This window comes from Haemorhous mexicanus, chromosome 5 (genome assembly GCF_027477595.1).
Source record: "Haemorhous mexicanus isolate bHaeMex1 chromosome 5, bHaeMex1.pri, whole genome shotgun sequence".
In the NCBI taxonomy this organism is placed as follows: domain Eukaryota; kingdom Metazoa; phylum Chordata; class Aves; order Passeriformes; family Fringillidae; genus Haemorhous; species Haemorhous mexicanus.
Genome location: NC_082345.1, coordinates 72,594,018 through 72,620,567, shown reverse-complemented (window position 1 = coordinate 72,620,567; position 26,550 = coordinate 72,594,018). Strand labels below are relative to the sequence as shown.

At 46.6% G+C, this 26,550-nt stretch overlaps 2 long non-coding RNA genes across 4 annotated transcripts in view; one reads left to right on the top strand and one right to left on the bottom strand.

The window, feature by feature from the left end:
• The window catches only part of LOC132327896 (uncharacterized), a 121,278-nt gene extending 110,870 nt beyond the window's left edge, over positions 1 to 10,408 (top strand). Inside the window, exons 4-5 of one of the 2 annotated variants that reach the window (XR_009486647.1) lie at positions 8,471 to 9,075; positions 10,286 to 10,408. This is a non-coding gene — a long non-coding RNA (uncharacterized LOC132327896). Of the gene's footprint in view, positions 1 to 8,470; positions 9,347 to 10,285 lie in introns of those variants that run through there. The other variant, XR_009486646.1, reaches the window with a different exon arrangement.
• Positions 735 to 17,799, bottom strand: LOC132327895 (uncharacterized). 2 transcript variants are annotated; one of them, XR_009486643.1, is made up of 3 exons: positions 17,440 to 17,799; positions 16,771 to 16,918; positions 735 to 7,004 (listed from the first exon to the last, which is right to left on the bottom strand). It is a non-coding gene; the product is annotated as an uncharacterized LOC132327895 (long non-coding RNA). The 2 variants fall into 2 exon arrangements; XR_009486642.1 differs by lacking the exon at positions 735 to 7,004 and adding an exon at positions 9,703 to 12,207 and having other exon boundaries at positions 17,440 to 17,797.
• Between the last annotated feature and the right edge of the window lie 8,751 nt (positions 17,800 to 26,550).

The window sequence follows — 26,550 nt, the reverse complement described above, 5'->3', positions numbered from 1 at the left end:
AAGTGGTCTGATTGAACTTCCTATCTTTCTTAATTGTTATCTTCTTTCTGTGTGATAATTTTAATTTCGCTTCCTCTTGGGTAATCGTGGAGTAGTCTGAGTTTGTGTTTTATCAGACAAAAAAAAACACAGGCTAATAAAATTTTTGGTGCTGTTTACTGTTATTTTTTAAAGGTACAGAGGAGCAGTTCCTTCCAGGTCACTTTGCATGCTTTGACAGACAAAGTGCCACGCTGAAGTGTGGAGCAGCACAAATTAATCCAGTGCTGGAGATAAGCAGAGGGGCAGCAGTGCCTGGATTTGAGAGCTCACTTTGTAGGGACAGAAGTGGCTGTGATCCAGCTCATGGCACGAGGATACAAACAGCAGGTGTAGCTTTGGAGTGCTTCATGACTGGGGCATTTCTGCTCAGGGCTGGGATTAGAGCTTCCATTGAAACTTATATAACAGCCACAGTGCCAGGGTGGTTGCTAAAAATGATGCTCATCACTCTTACGTCCCAAAAGCTGGAAGTCAGAAGAACTATTTTAAGCTGAAGAAATATTTTGGTTTTTTTTTTTGTTCTTAATGGCCATTGTTTTTCTCCCAGATCCCACGGAGATGATTTTAAATGTGTCAGGCAGCAGTGGCAATGAAAATACCTGTTTTTATAATGTAAGACATGGACAATCAGCTGTGAGTTTTGTTGTGGGTGGCTGCTTCATTATCATACCCTCATTAACATAGCTCAGCAATCAACAGGGAATTACATTTTTTTATTATGGCTGTCCTGTCCAATTTCTAAAATACAACATCAGCTGCTTTTATCCAGCAAATGGTGATCCATTTGGGGGGAAAAAAGCTATTTTCCTGCCTCTGCTGCCCCAAAGGTTGGTGCTCTGCAGAAGGAGCAGTCAGCTGCTATGGTGATGGGCACAAGGTGGGAATGTGGACAGAAATAGAGGGAGGCTGAAGCCAGCCTGTTCCAGCTTCCTTATGGTTTCAGTAGCCCTCTCTGAATTGGATGGAGACTGATTCCAAGGATTTCACAGGTTATTTGTGGTTTTCTGCCTCAGATTCTCACAATTAGCACAAAATAATAGGCAGAAAAAAGAGAGTGAGATTCCCAAATGGATAATGTTTGTGCAGGATCTATGTAATTCCTTGCAGAGCAGCCTGTGCCTGTTGTGCTGGGATTTGGATGCACAGAAATCTCCCTCCTCCCATCCAGACTGAAGTCAGTTTTTGGTAATGCATAATTCATATCCTGAAGCCTTTGTCACAAAAACATCTTACTGCCTTTCCCCCAGCTTGATAAGCCTGCTTTTGTATTTTTAGGATTTCCTTCTCTGCTAATCCCCCAAATCAGCCTGATGAGGTTTCAAAACAGAGTTCAGAGTAAATCTGAGACAACTTTTACGTCAAGGATGTTGCTCTGTGCAGCAGGTGATTCTCTGGCACCTGCTGTTCATGGATTCTGCCTCCACAAAGAATTGCTTCCCTGTGGCACCACTACCACAGTCAGTGCACAAGTGGACTGCAGCTCCAGAGATTCTACCAGGAGCTTTGGATGTATTTTGGATACATCTCACAAGGAGTGCCCACACACACATTTTGTTATGAAACAAAGACAGCAATTTTTTTGGTGAATTTTTGGTGAGCTCTAATCCAAAATTACTCTTTCCATAGGGAGCATGATGCCTGTATTTAGTGATGGGTTAGTGGCACACCTCGATTGCCTGTTCTGACTGTGAGTGCACTCCAACAAGTCCAGATTGTGAGGAGTCATAATGTGGTTTAAAATCTGTGTAAAACCTGCAGGAAAAGAAAAATGATTCTCAAGTTGTGTTTTAATTCATCTTTTTGCAGAACAACACAATTCAAACAACTTCTGGTGTTTTCTTCTTCCAGATTCTGAGGACAAACCTGTCAGTAATGAATTGTTCCAGAAGTACACAGAGAAAGCTCTACATGGTAGAGGCTGTTTTTTCCCAGGTACAGCACATCCCTGTCCCTCCTTGGCATCAGTTGTTGCAAATACCTTGTAGCCATCAGACCTTTCCTGCTCAAAGCTTTGAGGAGCTTTGAAAGTACAGAGATAAATGCATGGTGTGCCTGCATAATGGGTAAATTGGATGTTTCACTAGTGGGAAATAATTGCCTTCATTTGAGGGCTCTTTGCCTGTTCCAGAGGATTGTTCCCCAGATCTCTTCACTTCGTAGCACTTCTCAGTGCAGCTAAACAAAGCACAGGAAGGAATGTGAAGTACTGTTATCAGTGTAGGAATCTTTTCAGTAATGGTTTGTCATTATTTTCCTCCCAAATGATCCAAATGCTTTTTTTTTTTTTTCTTGCTGTTTATATCAAGCCACCACAGACCTTCTGATGATGTTAAATTCCAGCTGTGGAGGCTTTGATTGTTTCTTGCACATTGCTTATTTTAAGATGACAGAATTGTTCAGTGAGAGAAATTCAAATGGAAAAATTCAAGGGAAGGTTGAGCCGTGTGTAAGAATCCAGTAAAACTTGAGTAAGAACCTCAGAGTTCAGTGTATTGATTTTCTTGTGAAAGTTCAAGAACTGTGTTTCCTTGCAGGCTGAAACTCATCTCAACTCCTCATGACCAGCTGAGCAAGAGAGATGGGATTTGATGCTATCCAAGGTGTAATTCCACAGTTCATGTCTTCTGCTAGTGCCAGCTTAATCAGTTTCTGCCCACTCCCAGCCATTCATTCCCAGCTCAGCAGCAATGCAGTGCCACCTCCTCCCTGACCCTGTGGAAAACCAGATGAAAATAACCTGGTCAAGAAAAGAAACTCTTCACTTTTTCCCTTTGTATTAGAATAATTTGATTGAATTTCACGGCCCACAGGCAGTTGTATTGGTACTGAAGGTGACAAGAAATGCAGCATCAGAGGCAGCAGTGAGCACTGGAGGGTGTCCCAGTGCTGTGTGATCTTGCTGTCAACAAAAATCTGCTCTGGGACCATATCCTGAATGAAGGGCTTTCACTAGCCACAGGATTATTTATTGAACTGCTGCTTTTCATTTATTTTATTAAGGAAGATTAACATCTTCTTGTTAGGGCAGGTTTATTTTTTTTTAACTTGAGGAGATAAACCAGCTCTGTGAGAAGTCAGTCAGCTTTGTGGACAGCCATGAATGTCAATAAAGTCTTGGCAAACACAGTAGGTATTTATTCAGCATTGCAAATTAAAAACATTTTTCCTGCTTGTTTAGTGAAGGGAACAAAAAAAGACAAATTACAGAGCGGATGAGCTCTCTTGATAGTTGGAATTCATTAAGCTGGTGGTGAAAACGCTGGGGGATTGATGGTGCAGAAAAAGAAAAGATGGAGCAGCTTTTCCCCAATAGCTGTGGCTTAAGTTCAAGTTGAAAATGACCAAAGAAAAAAAAAAATCCCTTAAAGACATCTGTAACTGACTTCACAATCCCAGTTTCTGTCTGGGTAGACAGTTCTTTCTCACTGCAGTTAGTATTAATTGGTTTTTCAGTTGACAGATAATTTCTCAGTGGCTCCTCCATCTCCATCATGCCATGGGGTGTCTGCAGCAGCTCATAAATGAGATCCATGGCCAGACATTAAGTAGAAAGTTCACACAGTCCCTTCCCATGGTACAGACAGAGCCTTTCTGCAGACTTGTCACTCTGTCATCTTCCCTCAGCTCCACATTTTATTATTAAAATTTAAAAAAAAAAAAAAGGATTTAAAAAGTTACAGTAAGTTGAGCAGTTTGTCAGATGTGATGTTCTCACAGGCCATTGTCTGCAGATTCTGGCTCTGCCTTTCAGATGGATCGTAAAGCTGTCGTGAGTGCAGCTCTAACAAAATCCATTTACATGGCTCCTGTTATGGCAGGGCTTGGAAAGGAAGCAGTAGGACTTATTTTTTAATGAATTTCCTGTACAGAATCATTAGTCCACCATGGAAGTCTTTCCAAGTCACACCCAGTGCATGCTCTGTGTGATTATCCCTGATGAATGGGACAAAGTGCCCACAGTTGACACTTGGAGTCACAGACAGTTCTCATGTCATTCCAAGTGCAGGAATTCTGCACTTCATCATCAGAAGAGAGAGGGTTCCCTACTAAGTGTTTAAATGCAGCTAAACCACCTGTAAATCACTAGAATTATTCAACAGCAAAACAAAGCCTTTGTAAACTTCATTCTTGCAGTGCTTTAATTGCAGACAAAACTTTACTCATTCAAGTGATCCCATCAATGTCAAATGAAAACAGGAATTATGAAGCTTGTAAGATTAGAGCTTGATGTCACTGACATGTCGTTCCCATAATTTTCTCTGGAGGATTACAGAAGACTTAATTTGTAACTGCAGAAACCTAAGTGTAATCAGATGTTCTTCCATCTACAGTTTTTTATCTAAGTCACTGAATTCTGGGTTGGTTCTTTCCTCTTTCCCAAGTTCTTACTTGTAAATGTGAAGACACTAACTGCTCTGTTCTTCTTCTTCCCAGTTCAAGGAGGAAATTGCCTTCAGCTCTTCGATCATAAAATCTGGGAAGGATGGAGCAGTCCAAGATTTGAAAATGTTTTCAAACTTCCAGCACCTAATTAGAAGGAGGCATCTTGGAGCAGCACAATAGCTCTCTATCTGCAGTTCATTTGGTTTTCCAATTTAGAAATGACAGTTTACAGCCCTGGTGCCAGTGTGTTTCTCATTAGGCTGTTCTAGGAGAGTTATTACAAGTTTTGAAAGATGCTTTCTTCAGAAGTGCAAATGATATTAAATGGCAGAATTTGCTCTCTGGATAGCCACATGGAGAAGCTGTGGTCTGCAGCCATCCTAAGGCTGGTGGTAAAGGCAGAGCCAGGCAGTTGGACCTCAACTTCAAATCTGTGGATGTCATGGATGCAATTGCATGGAAATGATGCTGCAGCAGGAATTAGCCTTGTCCAGAGGAGACAGCTGTGAATTGTCCATGCTTTCCTTGTTTCACAGATGGATCTCTGGTTTCTTGGGCTTTTCCCATGAGGATTTTCTTGGAGAGGAGTGTGTTAGCTGTGCTGCTGACAGATACCCTCGTGAGAATGTCCACACTTGCTTGATTTTCCCTCTTCAGGAGCTGGATTCCTGGTCTCAGCTGGTTGGGTTTGTTGTCCTTGGGGTAAATGAAGACAGAGCTGTGTGTCAGCAGATGATGAAACTTGAGGAACAGGTGTAATTAATTTTTTTACCTGATTTTCTGTCCCCTGAAGAGGAGATTGAGAATATTTGCCTGTCCTCGGGACTTGACAGATGGAGTCATCTTGCATGGTGGTTTAGGGTCTGGAATGTCAGTTCTACAAGGACTGGCTGAGGGTTGAAAAGGAGACTCAGGAAAGACCTTATTTACCTGAAGACCAGCATTTACCTGAGAGAAGGTTGTGGTGAGGTGGGAATCAGCCTCTTCTCCCAGGTAACAAGTGACAGGACACTGGCAAACAGCCTCAAGTTTCACCAGCAGAGGTTGAGGTTGGACATTAGGAAAAATTTCTTCACTGAGGGAGGGGGTTAAGCATTGAAACAGGCTGAGGGCAGTGGTGGAGTCACCATCCCTGGAAGTGTTCAAAAAACAAATGGACCTGGCACTTCATTATAGGGTTCAGTGAGCATGGTGGTATTAAATCAAAGGTTGGACTCAATAATCTTGGAGGTCTTCTCCAACCTCAGTGGTTATGTGGTTCTAGTCAATTAAAATCAGCTTTGACAGGGCTCCCAGAGGCAGGTATGGAGCAATCCCAGGTGTAATAAACTGCAGGAGGGAAAAAATGAAGATGCTTCACCCTTCTTGAAAACACTGCAGCAAGGCAAAATTCTGGACTTCTGTATTGCTGAAGGAAAAAGAGTTTGGTTCTGCCTGCACTTGAAAGCAGCTTCATTTTACCCATTAGTGTTTTGTGAGCCTGTGTGGAAGATTCCCAGGCAGCTGCATGCTTGGGGCAGAGCCCGGGGACACGGGCACAGCTCTGTCCTGCTGCTTCCTGCCTGCTCTGCTCCACACAGGCACTTTCTGGACAGAAAAGCTGCACAATAAATCCAGTGCTGATGTGGCCTGGCGTGGTGACAGCTCTTCCAGTAACTGCAGGAACTGCCTGCTTGCAGAGGCCCAGCCTGCTCTGATGGGTTGTTTTCCTTAAAACTGTTGTTCTGCACCAGATGGGGCACACGGTGTCTTTGTGCCTCCCTCTGCCTTGCAGACACTTTATGGTTCCTTCTGTGCCTCTGCCCGGGGTGATTTGTTCCTTTCTGAGAGGCTGTGATGGACCTGAGTGCTTCCCAGAAGATGTCACTGAGAGCAGGGCTGTGCAAACACTCGAGACTTGCTCGACATCGCTGTGCAGATGGGCTTCAGGTCTGATGTTTGCTCTGCCAGCTGAGATGAGGGGCTGCAGAGAGGTTATGAAAAAAGAAAAGAAAAGAAATCTGTTTCAAAGGGAGCAAATTGTCCAGAACATACTTGACTAGCAGATTTTCAGGAAACAACCCTCTGTCAGACTTCTTAGAAGCTGTGCAGGCTCCAGGTGCTAAGAGCCAGGTCTGAATAGCCTGTAATCAACTCAGTCCTTAACATTAGGTTTGGAGACACACTTTGCCCCCCAGTTTGCAAATCCCACCTCAGCCAGAGCTAGCTGACACGTGGGCAGGTTGCCAGGCTGTCTGCACACTTTGGGATGAATATTCAGCCTTTAAGAACTGATGTGCAGCTTCTGTCACACGCTGGTCTTGGTGCTGCTGCTGTTGAAATGAAGATTTGGTAACATCTTACGTGTTTTGCTGTCACAAGAGGGAGTTTTGCAGCAGTGCTGCCCTTGCTGGTGTGTCTAGATGTAGCCTTGCTGTGGGCAGAGCTCAGCAGACAGAATGTGTTAATAGAAGACAGCAGCACAAGCAGGATGAAGGTCCTTCATTCCTTGTTAAAGCCTTGTACATGTTGTTCAAGCTTGACTAACAAAATTCCTCCGAGTGACACTGCTGCAAGCAATTCTCTTGCTGTTGGTAGCACTGTAATGGAAAACAGAAGTGAGCATTTGAGTGACTCAAACCAAAATCAAGGGTAAGAATAAGAAAAAAGCATCAACTGTTGAACAGGAAAAATAAAAACCCGACGTGGCTAGGTATTCTTCTGTGGCATTTCCAATTTATTGTTACAGGAATATCCTCCCAGCTAGACTCAAGCTCCCTCAGGAAGCTGGTTTCATATGGTGGTTTAGATTTAACTATTCATTGTCTAGCACCATTTGAAATCAGTGTTCTTGGAGGAAGAATGCCTGCCTTCATCAGGGAAATGGACCCTCGGGAGCCTCAGAGAAAAGAAGAGAAAGTCAAGATCTTCCTTTTATGGTTCTGCCACTCCAATTTACCTCCACCACCAAACCAAGTCCCTCAGTGGGACTCCAGGGGTCTGTGACCCAGGTGAACCCTGGGAGAGCAATGCACAGAGTCATTTCAAAGGCAGAAATTCTGCTGTCATCATGTTTATAATATTTGTGAGTGGTGAACAACAACTTCAGAACTCAAGAAGATTTTGAGACAGAAATGAGGCAAAAAAGTAAAATACAGAATTACAACTCAGTATTGAAGATGGTGATTTTAATGCCCCAGTTAGTGCAGACTACTACAACTAGTTCATACAACATGGTGAAGAATAAGGAGGGAGCTACATGTGTTCTAAATTCTTAGCTCAAATTCCTAAAACTGTTTTCTGCCTTACCTAGATCTATTTTTCTTACCACTCCATCACACTTGTAAATACTTTGTACATGTATCATACAAGACAGACAGTCAAATTTGAAACAGGTAATTCTGCATTGAAGCACTGGGAGTTCTGGATGCTGTCTGCATCCCTCCTGTGTGTTTGGCTTTTTGTTGTGGCATGTTTGGCAGATCAGAATGTGTTACTTACTTTGTGTGACAAGACTTGCCAGCGGGCAGTTTGGTGGTTGATGTGCCCATGGAAATGGCCAGCAGCTGAGAATTAGACCACAGGTGGTTGGTCACATTGTCCAAGTCTGCTGAAATCTGGAGAAGTCTTTCAAGATTATATTTTTTGAAGTATTTTTTCTATACTAAAAAATGTGTGTACCTAATGGTTGATGTTTAAAATTTTCACTGTCTAAACCTCTGCTTTCTCACCAGTGCTTTAATAACAATTATATCAAGTATTTGGGGATTCTCCAATATGAAATGCTGTCTTCATCCTTGCAGATCTCCATAACCCCTTTAGAGGATGACTGATTTCTTTTGGTGTTCAGAGTCAATAATAATTTCTAGCACCATTTGAAATCGGTTATAGTGATTGGGGAATTGCACCTCGTGAGTTTTTACAGAAGAGGCCCTGGAGAGAAGCTTTAATGGTATGAAAACAGGGAAGTGTGTTATTTTAGTGAATGGAATTGCAGAAATGCTACAAGTTTAAACTCTGGGAGGTGGAGAAGTGTAAAAATGTATAACCCAAGATCTTGGTTTAGGTCCTCTGTGTGAAGATGATCCTTGGAATGGTTTGGAAAACCTTACGGTGCTGGGAGGGAAGATCAAGGGAGATGGTTTTCCCAGTGAGAATAACCAGTGTGGATTTTGGATCAAAGAAGAAGAACCCCACCCTGTTGGCTTAATGATCTGTCTGTGAGGTATGAGGAAATAAAAAAAGCAGCAGGAAACTTTCCAATCTGCATCTCCCATACTCTTTACGTGCTGAAAGCAAGATCTCATGGAGGTTTTCCCTGCCAGCCTGAGAGCTTCTTCCATTCTCCTCTTGTACACTCCTTACAGAGTAAGACATAAACAACATGAGTCACCTCTCCAAGGGTGTTTAATATATATGAATTCCACTGAAATTTCAGTTGTAGAGACACAGCTGGCTGGAGGCAGAGTCAAAGGTGGGTCCTGTCCCCAGTTCCAGCAAGATCTCATAATCCAGGAAGATAATCTCTGAAAATCATCCTTCAATCAGCTGATCATTTTACATCCAGCCTTTTGGGAGTTAATAACACCAGCCAGCCTACAGCAACACATCACACACACCACCCTGCAGCAAGGCATCCCTGTAGCTGGGGATGTTTTCCTGGATGTCCTGGTGAGTTCAGCAATGTACTCTCTTCCATGGGGTAACTAAAAAAAAGGGGTTTTGTAAACAAGTGGAGCAACTTTTGAATATTCAGAGGAATTTGTAAGGTTGTGTCTGGTTGTTGGAAGCAAATTTACCGTCCTTTTATCCCCTCCACATTTTTTATGTATATGAAAATGTATTGAAAGTTTAGTGAAAGCTGGAGAAGGAATTTTGGCAAGGAGATAGAGTGACACGACAAGGGGGAATGGCTTTGAACACAGAGCAGGGTTACATTAGATATTAGGAGGAAATTTTTCCCTGTGAGGGTGGGCAGGCCCTGGCACAGGGTGCCCAGAGAAGCTGTGGCTGCCCCTGGATCCCTGGAAATGTCCAAGGCCAGGTTGGATGAGGCTTGGAACACCCCAGGATAGTGGAAGGTGTCCCTGCCCATGGCAGGATGGGTTGGAATGAGGTAATCTTTATTTCTAATTAAGATAATCAAAACCCAAAAGGGACTTTTGTGACCTCTTTGAAGTCTCTTGCTTCCATCCATTCACAAAATCCACCCTCATGCTCTGTCTCTTTTCAGACAGAGCTTTGAGAAAGTGGTGAGTACTGTGTTTAGTACCAAAGTCTGTAGCTTAAGCCCTTAAATTAATAGAACAAATTACTGAAATATGGAAAATGTAGACTGGCTAGCAGCATGGGGGTTTTGCAGCAGGATGCAGAGCTCTGCATGTTTTAGGGGGTTTGACAGATGTTCTTGAGCAGGTTAAAAGCTGTGCAGAATTAAGTGGTGTTGGAACTGTGACTTGCAAGTAATCACTTGCAATGTTTTAAGTACATCCATTGCCTGAGTTGCTCCCATGCAGACAGTTGCTTAAATGATTCCTTGTGGGAAGTCCTTGAAGGAGCAGATGGATCTGTTTGGACTTTCGCTGCTTGTGCTGTGTGTGTAGCATCAAAATATCTGGACTTCAAGGAAACTTGTTAACACTTGTTAATCTTAAGGTTCAAACCAGTTACAGAGTGGTGCAGAAACAGGTGAAGAAGGTAAATAACGTTTTAATTCTTTCTGTTGAAAGGCAAGAGGTTCTTTGCACCCTGTAGTCAGAAAAATGGAGCTGCCAAGTGCTTGGATCTCATGAAAGTATTTTCAGACATGAGCAGTGGTGGTGGTTTGCTTGTGTGCTCACACAGAGGATTGTGTCCTGCTCATGGTGCATCTTCTTTACAGCAACATGGGAAGAAAGGATGAAAAAAGGAAGAAAAATACCTGATGAAAACAGAAGCATTTCAGCCTAAAATACATCTGAGGAAGAGGGAAGTGTATGTAACGAGTTGGTTTGTTTTGTTCTGGTTGTTTTGTTTTTAATTTATCCTATTTGCTCTCAGCTCCTGGCCTTTTAAAAAAGTGAAGCTACTGGAAGACAAGTCTTCCTTGTCACACAGATTTGGGTGCAAAATGGCACCTACAAAACCTGCACCAGTCTCAAAATGCCAGTCAGGTACCACAATGGGTAACTTAAATTATTTGTTAGCAAATCTGCTCCATCCTCCCATTTACAGAACCTGCAGCAGTCACAAAATGCAATGTGCAGGGGGATTGTTTCCATGGCCAGAAAAGTTTGTCCCATTGCCAGTGTTCTGGGATGATGTTAAAATGAAATCAACACTTGGACTAAGCCAAAAGCAGCACTGGAAGTCAACTGCTTCTCCCAAAAAAACCCTCTCACTTCTGGATTAGTATAAAATGAGAGGGAGAGAGAGATGATGTCTCTTGGGAAATTTTTAATACAAAAATATTTCAGAAATGTCTGACAGTGTGTGCATTTTTTTATTAATGAGTCCTGAAACCCACTTCATTCTGCTACATCAAGCTGAAATTTCAGTTGTTGCAATTCATTTGTCTGAAATTTTTGTGATCTTGCCTCACAGTCTCAAAATGTCAGGCTTCTACATAAGGATGTTCTGTGAAATCCATTGTATATTGGGAATCTGGGGGAAAAATAACCTCATCATGTGGAGTAAGGCTTGGGGTGATAGTGAAAAACTGCTTTGTTTTCACAGCAAATAAATTGAGGGTCAGAACTATAATTTTCATTATAATTGGTAAAATATTCAGCATTAATTGATGGAACATGCAGGCATAGGATGCTTGTGAAAGATTAGACCAGTAAACAAAACAAAATTGTGATATTTTACAAGATGCTCCCTGATTCCTTCAAGCCAGTTTGAGACTTCTTAACCAAAAATTGTGTGGGATCTGCTGTGTCCTTAGCACACATTTCCAGTGTCAGAATGGGCAGCAGAGGTATGAGGAGGATAAATTCAGGAATTGTGGCTTTTACTGTGGGCTGGTTGAGTCCTGCTGGGACCTTTGCTAAGTATGAAACAGCAGAGGCTTGTGTTGGCAGAGCTTTGCTGTGCAGTAAAACAGGCTGTTAGAGCTCACAGCAGTGTAAAGGTGCCAGCAGAGCAAATTCTTCCTTGTTTGGGTAATCCTAATGAAAATGGTGTTAGAATTTCTAACTATCTGGTGAATCAGAACCAGTGAAGGCAGTGAAGCCAACCTGGGTTAAGCTGCCTGCAGCAAGAGGTTGTCTCTTTTCAGGTATCACTAAGATAGCTCTGTTCTCCTGGTTTCTGACAAAGGTCCATCAGACTGCTGGGTTCTCTTCTCCAGGTGCTGCAGGTGCATCTCCTCTGGAAACATCCAGAACTTTGGGGCTTCAGGCAGAAAAGCTGGACCAGCTGTGTGCCCCCACCTCTGCTGCTGAGCAAGAAGATGTTCAGTGTGTAATAATCAGTGTGGTGATTACAGACCCTGGGTCAGAAGATTGTCCCACTCAGCTCCTTGAAGTACGAGGCAAAAAATGTTTTTCCTGATGTCATTCTCACTCAACTGGATTTCCAACAACTTTCCAAGAACAGTCCATGGAGAGATGTGTGGCTGCCTGCTCTGCTGCCTGGATTGCTGGGTATTTAAGTCCCCTTATGTGCAGTTTCTGTCTGTGCTGCCTTCTCAGCATCATGTCTGTCTCCTCTAGAGGATTCCCTTCTGGAGAACTTGCCATGGAAGCAGATGATCTGTCTTCAATTCTGGGGGCAAGTCAATAAAACCATTTTCTCCATGTCAAAGAAGTTTCTTAAAGCCCCCTTGACCAAAAAAAAAAAAAAAAAAGGAGAAGTGAGCCTTGGGATCTCAAAGATTTGAGTTCAGTATTTTGGTACTAGTGAAAGTCAAAGATTGGTTTGGGTTGGAGGGACCTTAATGCCCATCCAGTTCTCCCAGGGTGCTCCAAGCCCCATCCAGCCTGGCCTTGGACACTTCCAGGGATCCAGGAACAGCCACAGCTTTTCTGGGCACCCTGTGCCAGGGCCCCAGCACCCTCACGGGGAAGAATTGTTCACATATTATTGCAAAGTTTTTTTGGTCTCTACTTTCCCAAAGCAATCAGTGTGTCAAGCCCTGTGTAACTCTGGCTGGATTCCAGCCTGGAAAGCCAGACCCTGACCCTGATTTGGAGCAGCACAGCCTGGGATGGAGTGGCTGGGAAGGGGCATCAAAGCTCTGTGTGGAGGAGCCGGCTGTGACAACAGTTTGCCAAGCAACACATGGCAGAGTATGGACATCAAGGCAACTTTTAACTTCATTGCTTCAAATATCATGACTGTCTGTTCTTCTGTAACATTGCTGCATAAAAACCCAGCAGGATTTATTTATAATTGATGATTTTACGTGGAAGATACTCCAATGCCTCCGTGCGGATTAAATCCCAGAACAGACTGACAGCTGTAAAATCCATGAGCACAGGTGAGTGAGCTGCTCTGTTAGTAGCCTCCAGAGGATCACAAAGTGATTTTCTTAGATTTTGCCATTATTTAATCTTCAGTCTTGCCTGTCCTTACTGTGAAACAGACTAGGAAGAGAATGGCTTGATAGTTCCCCGTATCATTACTAAAAATGCCATGAGGTGATGGGATTACCTGCTAAAAGGTGTCAGAATCCTTATAAATCCAAACCTGCTCAAAAGTCACCTCTGGGAAAACCTAAATTTCTCAGGAAATTCATGGGAATTACCACGGATTTTCAGGCTTCCAAATAAGTTGTCACGTAAAGACTCTCCACTATGTTTCCAGTGTGAGAACTGAAATCACAACTTGAAGGAAGAGAAATTCAGTGCAAGTAAATTTTCAAGATTTCTCTATGCAAATCAAAATTTCAGTTGGAGAACTTTGGAGCGAAACAATGGTGTAAAACCCCCCTCACTTTTTAGTTTGAGATTAGGCTGGAAATTTTAAGGCACTCATGAATAATTTATAAACCAGCCTTCCCACGGATGAGCAGCAGGATGAGAGCGTGGCTACGTTTGTCACTGTATTGAGATGTTTCCTGGCAATGGTGGAATTTTTATGGTGTTCTTTCTCATAATGGAGTTGTTGCTTAGCTTTTAATGTCCCAAATGTAAACAGATCTGAGGAAGCAGATCGTTAAAAACGTTTAGAAAGGGCGAATGAAAAAGTGAAGTACTTGCGTGCTGCGTTCCAAGCAAAGCCTATAAATCACCTCCATCGGAATTCTCTGACAAGGAGCAAATGGTTTTATGGACTCACAGAAATGGCATCAGGAGGAATAGTGAAAAGATTAATATTTTAAATTCATGGCAGAAGAGCTGAGGGAATAACCCGAGAGGTTTGAGAAGCTGTCTTGTGCTCTGTTTTAAATTTTAACACTTTGGTTTAACAAATCCTAATCTGATTCAAATCTGCTTTCCCATCTTCAGCTCCATAGTCTCCGAAGCCATGGGACCAGTCAACTTCGCTGCCTGGCAGGGAATGCTTAAATCCATGCAGAGGTTTTATGTGTGGGAGCAGCTCAGGAAAAAAGGGTTAAAAAAAAAGGCAGTTCTCATTTGGTTTTCAACCCTCAAAGCTGCTTTCTAAACTCAAATTTGGGCTTGCAGCTTTCGAGCCTTCAAGAGTCACTTCAGTGACCCGTCACCACATCCTGGGCGGGAAGCTGGGCATCCCTTGGGATGCAGGGGTGGAGATGCCAGCCTCTGGAAGGCACTGGTGCAGGGGGATAGGCCGGTGCTCCTTGGCTCCCCTGGCCCTGGCCGAGCCAGCCCAGCAGATGTGAGACGCTGCCTTGGCACGGGCAGCAGCGGGAGCCGCGGTTGGGCTCGTGGGGAGAGGCCGTGGGTGGAGAGGAGCTGGCAGGGATCCCGGGAGCCGCTGGGAAGAGGCTGCGCGGGGGAGGGCGAGCTCACCACCCACCTCGGATGAAATCATGGAACGGGCAAGCGCGAGGAAAGGCTGGTGAGGAGAAGGAGACCTAAAAACAAGGGGGTGAGGGGGACGGGAGAGGAAGGATGCTGGACCTGCGAGGAGGGTAGTTCCTGTGCTGGTGGGTTTGAGGAGGATCTGGTTCTCACAGGAGTCACTTGTAAAAGATACAGAGCCAGAATAAGGGCAGGAATTTGTCACAGGAAGGTTTGCACCAGAAGCATAGAAAAGAACTTTGATACCTGACCCTTCTGATGGAAATTCATTAACATGTGTCTGAATGGAGTGATTGTTCCCAGGCAGGCTGTTGCTTCCCTAGTCTAACCTCTAACCTAGCTTGGACCAGGAAGATGCATTCCTGGAGTGAGAAGGAGCTCTCCTCTGGAGCTGGCTGGTTTATAAGAGTGTTTTTAAGGGCTGCTGAGAAGGGGACTTTACTGTGCACTTTCCTTAAGCAAGAAGTAGGTTGCCTTGGTGTTCCCAGTTGGGTGGGCACATTGTCTCATCCTTACTGTGCAGACCAACAAGGAAAAAGTCCAGTGTGGCTTCCTGTTGCACTTTGAGACTGAACATTGCCCAGTGTGATCTCCTTGGATTCCCCCCCCCCCCCAATATTTATCTGATTTTTGATAAATTACACCACTCATGAGAGTAACTGTTTCAATTCAATGAGAAGACTTTCAGTGTCTGTGTTTTCCACATGGATTTGTGTCCAAGCTGCCTCCTCACAGCTCATCCCACATCATTTCTGGAGAGCTCAGGCAGGCAAGGAGCCAGTGGAAGGAGCCAGTGTCCCTGGAGCGATCAGCACGAGGTTTTGTCCAGTGCACCCACTGAATACAGCCTGGATCTTCTGCTGGGTTTTGCTGGATCTTTTTTATTCCTTGGAAACACAGTTCAGGACAAAACTGTCACAGTCTGACTTTGAGGAATGGGATTCTCAGCACTTCTGTCTCTGCTCCCGCCAGCGAAAACTGATGCGTAAGACTCCTTCTCCCCCCTGTCAACTCCAGAGGGTGCAAAGTTGTAACTGTTTCAGAAAAGATACAGCCAGGAAAAAAAAAAAAAAGAAACCACCAAAAAACACTTCCCTAGCTCATTTTCTTTTCCCAGAAAACCAGATGGATGAGTCATTACAACAGCAGCTGTGACAGGGGACCAGACAACAGACTGAGCCCAAAGCCCAGCCCAGTCGAGGCAAGATGAAAAACTGTCCAAGGATTTACCAGCCCTCCCTCCCACATCGGTTTAAAGGAGCAAGACTCCAGGATTAGGGCATGTGGATTTTATCCTTCCTCTTGCATCTTCCGTAGCAGCAAGAGCAGCCATTGCAGAGACCAGGGTCTAATAAATCCAACAGGATCTAGCAGTGAGGTCCAGTGAGGTAACGCGATGGTGTGGTCAGTGATGATCACCAAAACAGAATCACAGAATGGTTTGGATTGGAAGGGACCTTGAAAATCCTTTAGTTTCAACTTCCCAACAACTTTCATTAGACCAGGGTGGTCCAAGCCCTGGCCAGCCTGGCCTTAGACACTTCCAGGGATCCTGGGGCAGCCACAACTGTTCTGGGCAGCCTATGCCAGGGTCTCCCCACCCTCACCGGGAAGAATTTCTTCCCAGTATCCCACCTAACCCTGCCCTCTGGCAGTGGGAAACCATTTTCACTTGTCACTCCATGCTGTTGTCCCAGCTCCCTCTCCAGCTCTCTTGGAGTACCTTTAGGCACTGGAAGGGGCTCTCAGGTTTTCCTGGAGCCTTTTTTTCCCCCCACCTGTCCCAGCCTGGCTCCAGAGCAGAGGGCCTACATCCCTACAAGCATGTTAGTGGCCTCCTCCTGATTCACTGCAATGCATCCCTGTTTTTTCCTGTGTTGTGAGCCCCAGGGGGGGAGGCAGCTCTGCAGGTGAGATCTCACCTGAATGGAGCAGAGGAGCAGAATCCTCTCCCTGAGCTGCTGCCCACACTTGTGAAGCAGTCCAGGACTGGGGTGTGTCTGGGCTGCCATCAGCCATTGCTGGGTCATGTTGAGCTTCTCATCCACCAACATCCCCAAATCCTCCTCCCCAGGGCTGCTCCCATCCATTCTCTGTACCTGTTCTTGGAATTTCCCAAGCACAATATCCAGCTCCTTAGACCAGAGGGAGCAGCCTGGAGGCTCTGTTTGTTTGTGCCTTTCCTCTGCAGGCAGAGTTATTTGTGAGATACATAGACATGCTCTTAATATAGCAGCGTCCTATGCGTAAAATGCATCAAAATAACCCCAGAAGTGACAAGGTGGAGAAAGTATTTGAGAGTTAAGAGAGACCTGCCTTCAGGCTGCCCACAGAACCCCTGTGGGCATGTGTGGTTCATCCTTAATTACACTTTTGGGAGGAATTCTTTATCCCAGAGGACACTGCCCCGCTCCCCGCACGCGATGCTGGTACTCACTTGATGAAAAGCCATTCAGGGTTGGGGTGTTTTTTTTTTCCTTCTTCATCTTCATCTCTGCAGAATCCAAGTGCTTTGGCTGGAGCAGTTGCTCTGATGACATCTTTTTTTTTTTTTTTTCCCCCTTGGTGAGGCTCTCTTGTGGTTTCTGCTTTACAAACAAAGAACCAGAGCACAGAGAAACGAAGGTCAAAGAATCTATTAATTTCGGGTGCCCATTTTGAAGTAGCCAGTGCAAGACATTCAGGACTCTGTGTTCAAAGCGCAGATTCCTCTCATGCCTTTCTTTGTTTTCTTCCAACCCCCTGCTTTGTTCATTGCCCTCTTCCAACTTCTGCCTCTTGGGCGCTGTAATTACAATTTTTAAATTCAAATGCTGCTCTTAGCTTTTGAGTGTTTTCATCGCTGACTGAAAAGCTGTAGCTGAGCTCCTCTAGGCAGCAAATGTTCCCTTTCTCTCAAGGTAAACAACGAGTCAGGGAAGGTCACTGCAGGTAAAAAGCCACAGGTCTGGAAGAAGAGAGCAGGACATAATTCAAGCCAAAGTACTCATGAGCAATGTGGAGATCTCTTCACCTCTCCTACCTTCTGCGGCTCCCGTGAACCCTGTCACAGAGCAAGGGTAGCACCAAGAAGCTGGATCTGGGATAAAAAAAACCTGGGGGTTACCTCAGGTGCTCAGGGCTTGGCTCCATTGTTGCTTTAGCAGAGGCAGCTATGGAGGAATTGTGTTTGGGGAAGCAGAGCAGACCACGGCAGGAGTGGGAGGGCAGAGGGAAGCCAGCGGTACCCAGCTTGTGCTTGTTGTGTTGGGAATAGCTTGTACTTGTGGGACTTGGTCAAACGCCAGGAAAACCCTGAGGGTGAGGCTGCTGTGCTCCTCTTGAGATGTTCCAGCCCCTGGAGCCCTTGGGAACAGCAGTGCTGAACGCTGTGTGCTCCCAGCTGCCCCAGGCACAGCCGGATCCATCCGCACAAGGACACGTGTCCTGGGCTCCCTCCAAGCTGGAGCTTGCATCCACCTTTCATTTCTGCTGCAGAGTCCTCTGGCCAGGCAGGTTTTGACTGACCGTGTCCCATGTCTGAAAACACTCTCCAGCCTCAGCACCTCCCACTTGGCTTTGGCAGAGGGAAGCAGTGGGGCAGTGAGGGGTGGATTTGTGAAGCTGCATTAGTGCCTTTAGTGCATTAGTGCTGGTGAGTCTGCAAAGGATCTGTCCCAAATGCAGGACAGGAGCTGGGGAGACAAGCACAGCACCAGTGAGCTGAGACCTCAGAAGGCCCCTGGAGTGTGGGTTTGAGTAGGAGAGAGCTGAGAAGAACTTGGGAGCAGGAGGAATGGTAATTCACCATGGAACAATGCCTGGATGGCTCTGAAGGAGACCTGGCATCCATCTGGCCAGGCATTTCCTGCTGCCCCAGGGGATTCCTGTGCTCCTCCTTGCTGCTTCCTCCACCTCTGGATCTCTGCATCACTGTTGCTGTTGGAAACACCAGTGTTTCATAAGCTGGAGAGCTCAGGGCTGCAGAGACAGCACAAAAGCAGCTCGAGGACACACAGAAGCAGGAAAACCAATTTTTTTTTAATCAAACTTGCATAGAAATGTTGGGTCCAAGGAACATCTGAAGTCCAGCCTCCCACTCTAAGCAGGACTATAGCCAGGGTGTCAGCCATGTTCTGGCCCTACATCACCTAAGTATGGGGGGGTACAGTTTAGGTGGTTTGTGTCCCAGGACAGCAGTGTCTCCCAGCAGGAGCTGGATGTGTCTCCCATGTCCCACTTTGCCACTGGTGCCTTTTGTCACAGTCCAGCACAACAGGGAGGAATCTGGCTGTGTTGTAGCTGGTTCTTAGCCCACCATCAGCTCCTCAGGGCCATGCAGGGCTTTCTCCCCACTGTCAGCACCCTTTGCTCATAGTGAAAGCACAGAAACCCTCCTTCAAACCCTGCTGTGCTCCCCCAAAACCAGGGCAGCAGCCAGAGCATCCGTGGGCACACCTGTGGGGATGAGTCACCAGCAGCAGCATCTCCCACGGGACCCAGCCCTGTCTCCCACGCTGGGGCCTTTCTGTCCATGTGGAGGGCTCCAGAGAGCAGCTTACAACTCCCCCCAAACCAAACACCTCCAGAGTGCTGGGCTGGGGAGATGTGAATCCCTGGAGGGAGCAACTGGTCCAGATTTCCTGCTAGACCCAGCCCCATCCAGGAGACAACACCCAGAGCATCCTATCCTGCCCTTGGAGGGGCTGGCAGCAGGGGAAGGAGATGGACACACCACTCGTGTTTCCCATGCTAGAAACCTTCCTACGTGCCAGTTCATGAGGATGAAGCTGCAAATCAGCAGGAAAAGCTTCTCAGTCATCACCATCCGGGGGAAAGAACTGTCTGGGAGGAGAGATAAGGGGTGCGTTGGTGGTCCTTCATTGTCCCCTTCCTCCAGACTTCATGTGGCGATGTAATTAATGATTAATATATATGTTTTCACTTTTAATTTCACAATGAATATGAGCAAGGCGAGCCCAGATGCAAATAGCAGCCGAGACCCTTCTGCAGGGACCTCAGGGGACTCTCCGGCCGCTCCACACTGAGTCACCACAGCCCCCGGGAACCCCGTGCGGGACCAGGAGGGGACGGAGGGGTGACAAGGCACAGCTGCCTACTGAAGAAAAAGTCCCCAGTTTGTTGGTTTAGTAAGGAGAGGAAAATAGAAGTTAATGCTGCGACCTAGTGGAGAAAAACCAGACGTGCAGAGTCACGGCAGAGCTGGTTCAGGCGAGGGGAATGCAGAAGTTTGTGGAATTTGTGCCTGGTGGAGGCTGGACCACAGAAAGCTGTGATAGTGAAGCTTATTTTTACAGGATTTCACACCTGAGAACAGCGTTTGTAGCCTGTTCAGGTCTCCAGAAGGTGCTCAGCTTAGCCCTAAATGATCTGGGGGTTGGAACTAGATGATCTTTAAGGTCTCTTCCACCCAAACAGTTCTGTGATTCTGTTTCTGTATTGTCATGAAAAGGCTGTGAACATCCCCATGGCCCACATCAAACCCAGCACACCACCAGTGTGACTGCAAACGGGGTGGGTAAAGGTCTGCTCCCAGCAGTGTCCACTTGGGTTTGGATCTGTGCTCCCAGCTACTTCATCCAGCCCCAGAAGGAACTGGAATTGGAGAATAAATTGTTTGCTGGGCAAAAACGGGGGGAAAAACAAGTCACTGGTGAGATGAATTGCCTGGTGCCTGCAGCTGTGTAAACCTGAGCTTGGCACGGTCTGGGATGAGATCCAATGCTACAGCACCTGCACTTGGGAAGTGGAAAATCCCGAAAAGGTTTTGGGTCAATAATCACCCAAATGGGAGACACAAACACCACCTGAGCTAAGGGCCACTGTGAGTGAATGTCAAACCAGAGCAGGAAGAGCAGTGGGGAAAGGCACAGGGATGCTGTGCCCAGACCTAGGGTCCATGCTGCAAAAAGGGGGCTGGAAAATGGGAAGGATTTTAAAGGAGTGAGGAAGAACTCTTAAAAGGGTGAAGCTGAGCTCAGTGTGTTACCCAAATGAGGAGGGTGGATTTCAGCCCACCAGCACTGTGTCCTGTGCCCAAGGGTGGCCTTGGTTCCTGTGGCGGGTGGCCTGGAGAGCACCCAGGGACTAAACCCCTCTGCTGAGAGCCCACAGGAGTTTGTACATCCTGGAGGGTTTGACACAAGGAAAGGGTCAGGGGAAGCTCCCTGGGACACAGCCTCTGCCTGACCAGGATCTCCCTTGTGCCGAGGGCACTGCAGAACTGAGACACCTCCAGGATTAAAGAACAGCTGAGCTGGGGGATTTACAGACCCAGGGCTTGGCTTTGGGTGCTGCAGTTGGCATCAAGCTACCTAAATCCCCCCTCTCCACATCTTCAAAGACAGCAGCTCCTTTGGATCTGTACCAGTGGTTAAAGCCACCCAGGACACCTCGTGCTTGTGGCATCACCTCAGGTAAATCACAGCTGTGGAATTGTATTCTTTCTGAACATGGAGGAATGAAGGGATAGGCTTGATCCTGCTGTCTTGTGTGTTCAGCCTGGATCAGGGAAGGGTGGCAGCCCTTCAGCCTGGTGCCCAGAGGCTGGAGGCACCTTACCCTGAAGCCCTGCTCATGCCATATGTCCTGCTGCCCTCCAGCTTCTGGTTGTCATTGGTGGGGAACAATGAGACCATTAAACATTGCATGGAGAAGGCAGCAGGGGAATTAGATGGAGGAATACAGCAGCAGGAGGAAAGTGAGGAGGAGGAGGAGAGACTCTGGGGGAGCAGAGAGGAATTTACCAGCTCAAGGCAGCTGCAAGGAGCCCAACAGCTGGAAGCCAGAAATAAACCTCAATGGTGAATCAATTTGCTCTGGGGAGTGGGTGAACTGGGGGAAGCAGCAGCCAGGGGGAGAGGACGGGGCAGCTGATGAACTGAGTATGCAGGAAAATCCACAGAGCAATGAATCACCTCCCCAAAAATCCCCTTTTCCCGAAACAAGGCAGTGATGAAGCAGAAAGCACAGAAACAGAAACAGTTATGAGGGAAAGGGAAGTTTTCCCCCAGTGAATAAACATGCAGAACTGGCTGACCAGAAGTCAGGGAGTCAATCAGGGAGTGGATAAATCAGAGTGAGCAAGGCATGGTGGTGGGGCCTGGCTGCCAGAGGCACCTGGAGTGATGATCCCTCAATGTGTCCACCCAGCAGAGGGGCTGCAGGGCTGCCATGGAGACATGGGGGACCTGGAGATGCTCCTCCACAGCTGGGTGCCAGTCCCTAGGTGATGGGAGGACAGGGAGTCTCAGGCTTGGGGAATTGGGCTGCAAATGTTGAGCTTGGCAGAGGAGGGGATGTTAGGCACTGCCATGGGATGGGTGGTAGGTCCCAGGGACCAGGATGCAAAGCCCCCTAAGCTCCAAAACACATTTTTTGGGCATGGGATGAGGCATTTGGAGCATCACAGACAATAGCTATTGGGATCATGGTTTGGGTCGTGGAACAACCTTTGAGGGTGGCTAAATTTTAATAGAAACTACATTCAAAGCTCCTCAAGCAGCAGTCTAGCTGTTAAACAGTGATGAGGAGAGCCTAGAAAAATTGTAGAGAGAAACAGGTTTCTTGAAGAAAATGCTTCATGTACAGAAGCTTTGGAATTAAAAAATCTGCTGTGAGACATCACAGAGATAGTATCTTGCAGAAGGCATGGATTTTTTTTATTAGGACATGGCTGCTTTTGACCACCATAGGAGAGACCCTGTGTAGAGCAAGGAACCATGATTTGTAAATGAGTTTTGGGTGTTTTATCAGAAAAGAAGGAATTTGGGGCAGCTTTATTTCCAAGCTGAGTGCCCTAGACACAAGACTGGAGTCCATCCTCAGTGTTCTGCCCTCTCCATCCTCTCATTGCTGCTCCATGAGGCTGTTTTAGGAAAAGGATGGTGGGCATGAATACTGGAAAAACTTTGGAGCTGGGCTTGTATGTGTGGGAAGGGGTCATGTCTCCCACCAACTGCCCCCTCCCCGTGCAGCTGCTCTCCAAATCAGCCTTTCCCAGTATCCATCCCAAGGGTCTCAAACATCCCAGCACTGTGCTGGGAAAGGGAATGTCCATGGACAGCTGCAGCCAGAGAACGTGGACAGAGAAATGAATATTATTCACATGGACACCGAATCTTTCATGTCAAGCTCTACACGACTCAGTGTTGATGGAGATGTTCCCACCCCCCATCCCTGGGGATTGCAGTGAGGGCTCCAATCCCAAGGGTCCCGTCTCCACGGGCTCCAGGGAGGAGCAGTGGTCCTGCTGATGTGCGGCCGTGCTGTCACTAGAGGGAAGCAGAACCATGAGCACGGGGCTGGGCTGGCATCGCCGCAGCTGCTGTGGCAGCCAGGGGACAGTGTGCAGAGACACCCAGAGCAGTTTTGAGCTGGAGAAAGGGGACATCTTCGTCCCCTTGGGCTGGGCAGGGCGCCAGCGAGGGGCGGCGGGTGAAAGCGACAGGGAAAGGAGCGGCTGAAGTGATGCTGGACTCTCCAGGGACACACTTGGGTCCCGTGTCCCCTCTCTGCAACGCCTGTCACTGCTGGAGAGCTGACACTGGGGACTGAAATGGGGTTCGGGGGCACCCCATAATGCAGGGTCGGGGCCGGCAGGGCTGGCTGGGGACTTTGAGCACTGTTTGCTCTGCCAAGGAGGTTGCACTGGTCCTGGGGACAGCTCATCGGGCAGGGCATCCCCCTGCCACCACCCTGCTGGGAGCTGTCACCCTCCTGGGATGGTTTAATGGGGTCTGGGGGCAAAGGGGGAGGAGGCACGAGGTGGCAGGAAGGGGACAGGGCCCCAGATTGCCCTTAGAGGGATGACCATCGGGGGATGACGAGGTAAGGATGACCCCTGGAGAGCTGACCATGGAGGGATGATGATTGTGATGACCATGGAGAGCTGACCATGGAGGGATGATGATTGTGATGACCCTGGAGAGCTGACCATGGAGGGATGATGATTGTGATGACCATGAAGAGATAACCATGGAAGGATGATCACTGGGGGGTGACCAGGTTGTGTTGGTGGTTCTGTCAGTCTGTGGACCCCAGGGAATGTGCAGCACCCACTCATGGAAGCCACACCACCCACAGACAAGGCTGATCTCCAAACCAGCTGCTCTGGGACCTGGAGATTTTCTCATTTATGAAGATGAGCAGTCGAAATAGTCATTTCCCCTTTGCCCCTGGAGATTTGGAGGATTCCCCTCCTCTCCTTGCATGCTGGGCTTGGATCCACTTACACCCTGAGCTCTGACATGGCCTTGGCCACAACCCACCTTCAGCCCATCCACATCTCTGGGGAAACCTTCCCCCAAGCATTTGTCAGCTGCAGATCAGGATAATTTCCTGGCATATTTGGAAGCAAATGCATCCTGTAAATTTCTTCTGTTTTCTATTGCTCCTGAGAGATTTTTGATGCAAAGTTGACCTATTCACCAGCAGCTGCCGGGCGTTTAGTTCAATAACAACTCTTGCTGACAGAGTTCTGCCCGTGTCAGTACAAGCCTCAGTCATTGTGGTTCTCCCAGTGCAGGTCATGGAGCCTGGAAATGCCAGGACTTGCTGCTTTGGCCAGCACAGGGCTGTGTCTCTCTGCCAACTTCATACAATACAGGTTAACTTGCTGTTTTTCTCAATGCCATCTCTCCTGCAGAGATGGCTTACGGTACATAAAAAATCATTGCAATGAGGAAATAGGTTTGTTTGTCTGCTATAAAGTGCTGGTTTGGAAACAGGAGATAAAGTATTAGCTGATATTAGATCTTGAGCTCAACAGCTTAAAATTACTGCCAGCAGGAGTGATTTGGGTGAGGAAGGAGAGACACATAGACAAAATGGCTCACATGGGAGGACAGAGGCCAAAAAAATGACTGCAAGGTAAAAACAGTGTTGTATTTTTTGTGTTTTGTTCCCAAGGAGTGGAGGCCACTGGAAGTCCTGGGGGGATCATAGTCCCCTGGAGCAACAGCAGGCTGGGTGATGGGTGCAAAAAGGCTGCAATATTGCAATGACCTGAAGGCAACTGTGAAGTGAAGAACAAGTGCTAACGAATGCCTTGTTTTTAAAAGGAAGTTTTCTCCCCACCAGAGAACTTCCTGCAGCAAAAACAAGTGCAGCTGCTTCTTTTTCGTCTTTCTTTTTTTTTTTTTTATGATTATTTCTTTCTTTCAGATTTGCTGTTTGAGAAGGAGCTGGTTGAAAACTGGTTCTGTGGTACCCTGTGAGCTGACAAACTCCTGGACAGATGGGCACGTGGCAAGGGCTACTTCAGCCTGCTTAAGTGGCCCCAGTCACCAGCCAAACCAAACACTTGAAGTCAAAATCAAAGCCTAGAAAGAGCAAATCAGTGCTTAAGGTTCCTACCAAAACTCAAAGTCCCACAAAGTGGAAATCAATGCCACGGAATGCCATGACTATGGATACTTTCCAGCACCACTGATGGCTTTATGTTCTGACTCCTTCTTTGACTGCTGGGCTGGGAAAAGAGACTTTCTGACACATCTTGGGGTCACTCTGACCACAGAGACCCCGAGACCCACAGGTATCCCAACACAGTGTGTCAGCCTCTGGTCTCTCAAACACTGCCATGGGAGACATGATCCAAAGTCTTTATAAAAAGAAGCAATATGAAATCATCTGTCTCCCCTTTACCCACAAGGTCTGCTACCAGCTCACAAGAAGAAACCTGACTGGTCTGAGAAAATTTGGTCTTTACAAACCCTCTCTCTCATGCTGCTTTACAGGTCCTTGCAGAAAGGTGGCCTCAGCAGTTGTTCTGGAATTAAATGAAGCTCATCCTCCCAGGTTCTGGGGTCCGTCTTTTCCTTCCAACCCTTTATTTCTAAAGACAAGCATGACTTCCCCTCTTTCTTCATGTGAAAGCATTTTCTCACCCTGCTCAAACTCCTCAAGTCAATTTCTAGCAGCTGTTTTTAAACATTGCAGAGGAGTCCCTACGACAGGCAGGTGAAGGCATCTCCTGCTCCTGGGTACTCCCTGCTTTGTAGATGACCCCATCAATAACCACCTGTGCACTGACCAGCACATTCAGACCACTCCTGGTCATATGATGATGGTCAGAGCACCTAAAAAGGGATTTTCCATTGCCCCAGATCAGGTGTGAGCTCTGTTTGGCCTTCCTCATTTAGTCCCAGTAAGCTCAACATAAGGAGGCTCATCTCTTTGAAGCTGACCTGGTTTCTGCTCTATGCCACCCTGAAGCTGAGGTCAGTGAAGAGCTTGAGATTCATCTGACCTGCAGTGATGCTTCTTTCCTTCACTTTAGAGAACTCTGACCTTGAGTTCTTATAATTTATTTTATGTTAGGAACAAGTCAAGAGGACAGGCATATGTGTGTTCAGCTATAAGCATTTGCAAATCTGAATTTCAAAACTCTTCCAAAACATCTTTAAAGAAGAAAAATTATGGTTAGTCATAGAGCTATTGACTAATGGAAAGAGCAGATTTTAGGACCTGAAATAAAGGGTGAATTTGTAGGTTATTTCTCCTTTGGCCTGACTAGTTTAAAAAAATCTTTTCAATTATTGAAAGCTGTCCTGAATCACCAATTGTAGTACAGGAAATGGCCTCAAATTGTGCCAGCTGGGGAGGTTTATATTGGATATTAGGAAAAAATTTATTCACTGAAAGGGTTGTCAAGTGTTGGAGAGGCTGTCCAGGGCAGTGGTGGAGTCACCATCCCTGGAAGGACTTGAAAGATGTGTAAATGTGGCATTTGGGGATGAGGTTTAGTGGTGGCCTTGGCAGTGCTGGGTTAGCATTTGCACTTGGTGATCTTAGAAGGCTTTTCCAACCTAAATAATTTTATAATAATGCTGACCTCCTCCTCCTTGATGGGCTGATGGACAGAATGTTAAATCAACCTTTCAGCAATGTCAGTAACTAACATGTTTAGGATTTACAATAGGAATAAAATAATAATCCAGCAGTAAGGGCAGCCAATGCAGTTAGGTAATGCAGGTAAGGATGTGCTGCCCAGGCATGTGGTGGAGTCTACAATAAAGAGTTTTTTGTGAGTTGAAGGGATGGGCAGCTGCCAGGATTGGTGTAGTCTGGATTGAACCTTTCTGGAGGTTGGTGGTGAACCAAGTGCCCTTTCTAGGGCAATCTGCTGTGCCATTTGGGACACTCACAAGCTCCCAAGTGTTTCATGTTGGTCATATCAAGGTAGGGAGGCTGAGGCAGAGAATTTAGGAGTTTGCAA